The sequence below is a fragment of the Arachis stenosperma genome, chromosome 2 (genome assembly GCF_014773155.1).
Source record: "Arachis stenosperma cultivar V10309 chromosome 2, arast.V10309.gnm1.PFL2, whole genome shotgun sequence".
Classification (NCBI taxonomy): Eukaryota; Viridiplantae; Streptophyta; class Magnoliopsida; order Fabales; family Fabaceae; genus Arachis; species Arachis stenosperma.
Genome location: NC_080378.1, coordinates 51,456,845 through 51,465,067, shown reverse-complemented (window position 1 = coordinate 51,465,067; position 8,223 = coordinate 51,456,845).

Genomic DNA, 8,223 nt, shown 5'->3' with positions numbered 1-8,223 from the left:
TAATGCAATTTAAGAAAAAAAGTAAAAACAGAACAAGCCCAATTTCTACAATTTTAATACAAATAATTTAAATTGCAGAATACAACAAGTTAACTAGATTTCAAAATACAAGCATAATTTTATAAACTAAATTTTCATAATAGAAGCATAATAGATGTATAATGAACTAAATTCTCAAGGACCTATTTGTCCTTCGAACTTTATTTCCCTTCCAGTGTGGCACCGTAACGGACACCTGGACACCGTTTCAGCCACGTCAGCCAGTTTCGTTTGGTGTATGAGAGACAAATAGACGGAAGGACTAAATTGTCCTCCGTTTGTTAAAGTCAGGAACTTTTTTATATTTAAATTTTGTTAGGGATGTATTTGTCAAAAATTAAAAAAGTTAGGAACCTATCTGTCTTTTTCCCTATATATTTTGTAAGGTAATTTACCTAAATTCGTTCTCAAATATTTTAAAGTCGATATTTTAATTTAAAAAAATTAATACATAAAAATATTTTTAAAATTTTTTTTGATAAATAAATTAGTTTTCAGTTTATATTTTAGTGAAATAATTACCTAAATCAATCTTAAAATATTTTTAAAATAAACATTTTAATATATAAATTAATTTCTAATTTTTTTATCATATATAATAATATTTTGTCTATTTTTTAGCATAACTCATTAAATTCTTCAAGTATTTAAAAAAATATGAATAAATAAAAATATTAAAAAAAGTATTATATTGTTATTATATAAAAAATTAAGATAAAAATTTATTAATATTATTTATAGATAGTTAATTATAAATGTGACTAAATTTATTTAATTTTTTAATTTTATTATTTTAAATTTGTATAATTTAAAATTTTATATTTAAAACACTATTTATTTTTATACATAATTTTAATAGATAAAAATTATATTTCTGTAATTATATATTAAATATTTTTAATTATTTTTAATTTTATTATTATTTTAAAATTACTTTATTTTAATTATATATTATCTTATCATATTATATACTATCAAAACAATTCTAAAAAATTTTAACAATAAGAGAAAAGTATATATAATATAAAATAAAATAAGAAAAATAGAATAGTGAGATCAAATTTAACAACATAATGGAGACAGGTATACATAATTCTTATGTACTACTTAGAGCTTTTTTAAATTTTAGTGGGAACACTTGTCTCAAAAATTATACAAGTGTATGAGTTTTAATATTCCTAAATTCTAAGTGTGTGATTCGAATCTTAACAAGTTACTAGCATTACCATCAGGCTATCTTGCTCTTTAATACTTTATATGCTAATTATTATATATATTAATACCTTATAACATTTTCATTACCAATTTAATTTCATTTTATCAGTCATTCTTAAATGTTAAATCAATTATATTTTTAATTATATACAATAAAAAATATTTTAGTTATAAATTCACTTATTTATATTAATTTATTTTAAATTTAATTATAAACTCACTTTTTTATAATTATATGATATTTATTAATATTATTTTTTAAATGTTATTTTTTTAATAAATACTTATAGTATATAATAGTATAATAGGTATAAACTAATTAATAAATTATTTAAATTTAAAAATAATAGTTATTTTAATATAAAAACAAAATAAAAATACTTATGATAGAGTAAAAATAATAAAATAGTTATTGTTCTTGTTCTATATTATTTTAGAATGGCTGGATTATTCTTAATATGTTAATAAAAATATGTATTTTAAATTTTAATTTTAAGTTTTGACTATTTTAGATTTTTTATTTATGTGAGACCGAGTCAATCGGTTCAACCAGTGACCCACCGGTTTAATCAATAATCTAGTGACCTAATAGCTTGGTCGGTTCAATCACCAATTTGGTTCTGACAACTATACTATACACTATAGGTTTCCCTTATCATTCTTTATACATGTATAACTATTATTGTCTCACCTTACTATTATGTTGTCTTATTTTATTCTCTTTGTTTTCTTCTCCTTTTCACCCCAACTCCAATTAATTACCACTATGTATCATTATCGCATCTCGTTTTGTTTATCATTTTAACCCATAACTATCCATTGTGTTAAATTTTGAATTAAAGATTTGCTAAAAGAATTTTTTTCTTATTTGATTTGAATATCTAGATATATAACTATTATAGAGATATTTATTTTTCATATTTGCTTATTAAGTCATATTTTATTATTTTAAAAAGAAATTTAAGATATTAATTATTTAAAAATTTTGTTCAAATGATCAAAATTTGTCGATATTTATAAAAAATAATATCAAATATATTATATCTTCTTAAAAGAGTAATATTATATAGACAATTAACTTATAAAAAAGTTGATATTGTTGAGTAACTTTTCTACTCTCAATACTGCTTGTAATAATTCTTAATTTATTTTGCATCTAATATATTAACTTCTATTTCTCTAAATAATAAAATTTTTATTCAATTTTAAAAAAAGAATAGCAACTACTATATTGTTAGTTTTTTCTAATATTTTAAGAAATTATATTTTTAAATTATAAATTTGAGATAAAAATAAAAAATAATAAATTGTTAATAAGTAAAAAAAATTATAAGTTATTTAATTTTTTAATATACAGAATAATTAAATTTAAACTAATTAGGTATAATACTAAAATTATTACATTGTTATTAAATTTAACAATCAAGATAAAAATGTATAAATATTTAAAATTTTATTTATTTTCTCAATCTTATTTAATTTGAAGTTGATATAAAAATTTATGTTTAAATCATACTTTTCTGGCATAAATTTAATGGCTAAAGAAACTTTTATTTTTTTAGTTTTATATTCTACATGTTAAATTATCTTTAGTTTTATTATTCTTTCTGAATTTTTAATTTTTTTTTTCATAATTTTTTCCTTACCATTCTCTATACATATATCTATCGTTATTGGCTTGTTCTCTCTTCATTCTTCTTTTTCTTCTTCTTCTCCTTCTACCTTCTCTTCCTCGATCATAATTAATATAACTCTTATATGATTCATCTACACTCCTATAAATATAATTAAGAAACAAATTTAAATAAATAAATTAAATATTTTATTTACCAATCTATAACAATATATCTCTATAATGTAACAACACACACACACATACTGAATTTTGATTTTGAGAAAAGGATAAATAAGTTCCTGACTTTTTGTCCCTCTAACCATTTAAAAATACTTTTAAATTCCTGACCTCTTTAAAAGTTGGACATATGCATCTTTCTATTCATATGGATCTGTCAGACCCAACGAAAAAACTTAACGTAGACGCTACTATGTAGATATGGTTGTTACGGTGTCCTACGTGGAGGGAGAGTTTTTAAAACGAGATAAATTAGTCCCCCTTCTTCAAAATGATGTTGTTTGATTAGTAGCCTTTGGCACAAACTTTCTTCCCTCAACTTATGTAAAACACGGTAAATTAATTATGAGCTAAGGGAATTAGCAAATTAAAAATTATAATTTAGAGAAGTAAAAATATTAAAAATATGACTTAAAATACTAATTTTAAATGTTTTGGCCCAAAATTGAGCCAACGGACTAAACCAATTTGATCGGACCTATATTGGGTCCAAGGCCCAAATATAAAAGCCAAATCAGCCTCCTTCTTCCCTTACATTCAGCCAAACATACTGAGAAGAGAGTTGAAGGCACAAACCCTAACCTCCATTTTCACCCAAACTTTAATCTTCCATATCTTTCAATCCGTAACTCCGATGACAAGCCATCTGCAGCCACGTGTTTCTCTAGGAATTCTATTCAAACCCTTCTAAACAAAGTGGTAAGGGATTCTGAATTTTGTGCCCAATTCTCACCTCCCTTTAATTCTGCAATTTTGATTTTGAATATTGAGACATTTTATAATTTTGATGATTTAGGAGTGCTCTAATACCCATCAGTATCCAACAGGTTTTACATCTTCTGGTGTACGGACTATAGGTCCAAAGACTTCATGTTTTGCAAGTGAGTCTAATTCAGTCTTCTTGGCTTCTTCCCATTTTGGCCAATCATTTCTTTGTCGACATTCTTCGACTGATCTTGGCTCAAGATCCTTACTTTCATGCATGATATTTAATAGCACATTATATGCAAATATTTCATTGACAATTGTCTTATTTCGGTCCCAGTTCTCTCCTGTAAAGACATAATTTATCGAGATCTCGTCATTTTCACAATTTTCAGGTACCTGAACGTCTTCTGGCATTATATCATAATTTTGGACAACTGCAGGTGTCTTTACTATGTCTTTTTCAACAGGAATAGTATTTACCTCTTTTCTTTTTCGAGAATTTTTGTCTTTGAAACCGACAAGCCTGCCACGCTTCTGACGTGTATTTTCTTCGGTGGTAATTTGTCCAACTGGGACATCAATTCGAATTGGGGTATTTTCCGCTGGTATATACAACTTAGTTATCCTCTTTGTATCGGAAAATGCATCGGAAAATTCATTTTCTATTCTTTGCAAATGTATAATCTTTTAACTTCTAGTTCACATTGCCCTGATCGAGGATCTAAATGCATCAAAGATGATGCATTTCAATTAAGTTCCTTTTCAGGAAGCCTATTTTCTGCTCCTAATATTGGAAATTTTGATTTATCAAAATGACAATTCGTAAACCGGGCTTTAAATACATCTCCAGTTTGTATCTCAAGATACCTCACGATAGAGGGAGAATCATATCCAACATATATCCCCAATTTTCTTTGGGGTCCCATTTTGGTGCGATTAGGTGGTGCAATGGGAACATATATCGCACACCCGAATATTCTTAAATGGAAATATTTGGCTGCTGGCCAAAAGCTAATTGCATAGGAGAGAACTGATGGTAACTCGTTGGCCTCAAATGAATAAGTGTTGCGTCATGTAAAATAGCATGCCCCCAAACCGAGGTTGGGAGATTTGTTCTCATAAGTAAGAGTCTAGCAATCAATTGGAGGCGCTTAATAAGTGATTCTGCTAACCCATTTCACGTGTGAACATAAGCTACTGGATGTTCAACACTTATTCCATAGCCATACAATAAGCATCAAAAGCTTGGGAAGTAAATTCACCAGCATTATCAAGACGAATTGCTTTGATTGGATTTTCTGGAAATTGTGCTTTTAATCAAATAATTTGAGCCAGTAATCTCATAAACGCCAGGTTACGAGAAGATAATAAGCACACATGTGACCATCTCGAAGATGCGTCTATTAGGACCATAAAATATCTAAAAGATCCACATGGTGGATGAATAGGTCCACATATATCACCTTGAATCCTTTGTAAGAATTCAGGGGATTCAAATCCAATCTTTACTGGTGATGGCCTTAAAATTAACTTCCCTTGAGAACATGCAGCACAACAAAATTTACTAGATTTAAGAATCTTCTGGTTTTTTAGTGAAGGTCCATGGGAGTTTTCAATAATTTTTCGCATCATGGTTGTTCCCGGATGACCCAATTGGTTGTGCCAAGTTATGAATTCATTTGGGCTAGTAAACTTCTGGTTCATAGTGGCATGTGATTCAATTGCACTAATCTTGGTATAATACAACACAGATGAAAGTGAGGGTAATTTTTCTAATATAACTTTCTTATTTGAATCATGAGTTGTGATACATAAATACCCATGATTTTTCTCATTCATTGTTTCAATATGATATCCATTTTGGCGAATATCTTTGAAACTCAACAAGTTTCTCAGGGACTTGGTAGATAATAGTGCATTATTTATTATAAATTTTGTTCCTCCAGGAAACAAAATTATAGCTCTTCCAGAGCCTTCCATCACATTGCCTGAGCCAATAATACTATTAATACATTTTTCTTTGGGCACAAGATGGGTAAAATATATATATATATATATATATATATCACTTTTGAGAATAGTGTGCAAACTTGCACTATCCGCAAGGCAAATATCTTCACTATAAGTCTTTGCCATTTTCTTCAAAGACAAATAATAATAAAATGAGTAGTATGCACAGTTAAATTGAATACTTGATCAAAATTATTTTAAAAAAAAAAACACTGTACATAAAAATAATGTCATATACTAAAATTTTATTTTAAAACATGACACATTTAATGATTTCAAAAGTCGTAAACATTAATATTTTCTTATTTATATACATCATATTTGAAACTCAAATACATAAAAAATAAAACTTAATAATAAGTTCTTTACATTATTTATTTAACATGGATACTTAACAATCTCGGATATTAAATTATTCCATCATTAATCAAATGGCCAATATTTCCTTCAAGATCCTCAAAGAAATCAGATACATCATAATGAGAGGTGAAATTTTCAGCATCATTTGAAACAAAATTTGTTTTCTTTCCTTTGTCATCCGTTTTCAAAGATGCCTACTAAAGATCGACTAGGTGCCTTGGGGTACGACAGGTACGTGACCAATGGCCTTTTCCACCACAACGGAAATACTTATCCTCTGTTGATTTATTCGGCCCAATATTTCTTTCTTTATCCCACTTCTGGTGAGATCTTCTCTTTTGAATAATTCTTTTTCCTTCCATAATTTTTTTTGTTATTAAAAACTTGCCACTTACCTCTTCTGGGGTAATGATTTGCCGCATTTACTTCAAGAAATGGGGCAGTGCCAATTGGGCGCGCTTCGTGATTCTTTAAAAGCAACTCATTTTTGCGTTCCGCAACAAGAAGGTAAGAAATTAACTCAGAATATTTTTTAAATCCTTTTTCTCAATATTGCTACTGTAGGAGCACATTCGAGGCATGAAAGGTTGAGAAAGTTTTCTCCAACATATCATGATCAGTTATCTTTTTCCCACATAATTTCATTTGTGAGGTGATTCGAAACATTGCAGAATTATATTTATTTATGGATTTAAAATCCTGTAGACGCAAGTGCATCCATTCGTATCGGGTTTGAGGAAGTATCACCATTTTTAATGATTGTACCTTTCTTCAAGGTCTTTCCAAATATCTGCAGGATCTTTTAATGTGAGATATTCATTTTTCAATCCTTCGTCAAGATGACGATGAAGAAAAATAATGGCTTTGGCTTTATCCTTCTGGGATGCAATATTTTCAGCCTTAATGGTATCTCCAAGATCCATTGAATCGAGATGAATTTTACCATCTAGTATCCATGATAAATAATTGTTTCCAGATATATCAAGATTATTGAATTCAAGATGAGAGAGTTTTGACATAATGAAAATTTGTTACCTGAGTCTTCCTAAAAATTTGATCAGAGTCTCGTGCTGATAACATGTTGTAAAATAAATAAAGATATACTAAATATAAAATAAAGATGTATAAATAGAAGACTCTAATATTAATATAATTAGCTCAATAACAATAATTCATATACATATTTACTAATATTATATGTTGTAATGTATATATATATAAAGAGAGAGAATTATTTAGTAAAATTGGAACGTAAAGAGAGAGAGAGAGAATTGATTTGTTTATTATTGTTGTTGTGTCTTTTGCTTCATATCATATTCCTATTTATAGGCACATAAAAGTTATGCTTTCAAATATAATTAAATATGGTCTTCCTTTGATAAAAACAAATTCTATATCGAAAAAGTTGGCCGCCCAAAATTGTGAAGGAAGTCATAATTCATTAAATGGGCATCCACCCATGCTTATCATAACAGCCACAACTAGTTATTACTATTAATACTTTTATATTATAATTACTACTGTCAGTTAAAAAGACTAACTTATTCTTATGATGACTTTTTTAAAAATGTAAATAATTTATTTATCCATAGTTTAAATAAAAGTAACACTATTATAGCTTATAATAATCAAATTTTATAATCTATTATGTAATAGTCAAAATGAAATATCTTTAGATAAAGATAATTATAAAATTTTCGTAGAAGTATCAAAAAAATAAAAAGGACATAGTCCCCAAACAACAGTTTTATTATTACTTAGCAGTTTCATCAATACTTAGTAGGTGTTGTCTTTGGTGGCTCCATTAATTTGGTGACTATGGCGGCTAAAGTCCAGCAACAAATCCAAACTTGGCATGTGGAATGTTTGAAATTACGAGAAAAGAATTTGACTAGATGTAATGACCCTATTTACAATGTTATCTACGTAGTAACAAAGAAAAATATTACCGTGCTTAATATCTAAACTGTAAATTAATAAAGACAAGATAGAGTGCACTTGTCGTCTTTTTATAGGAGGTGCATTTCATAGCAACCACT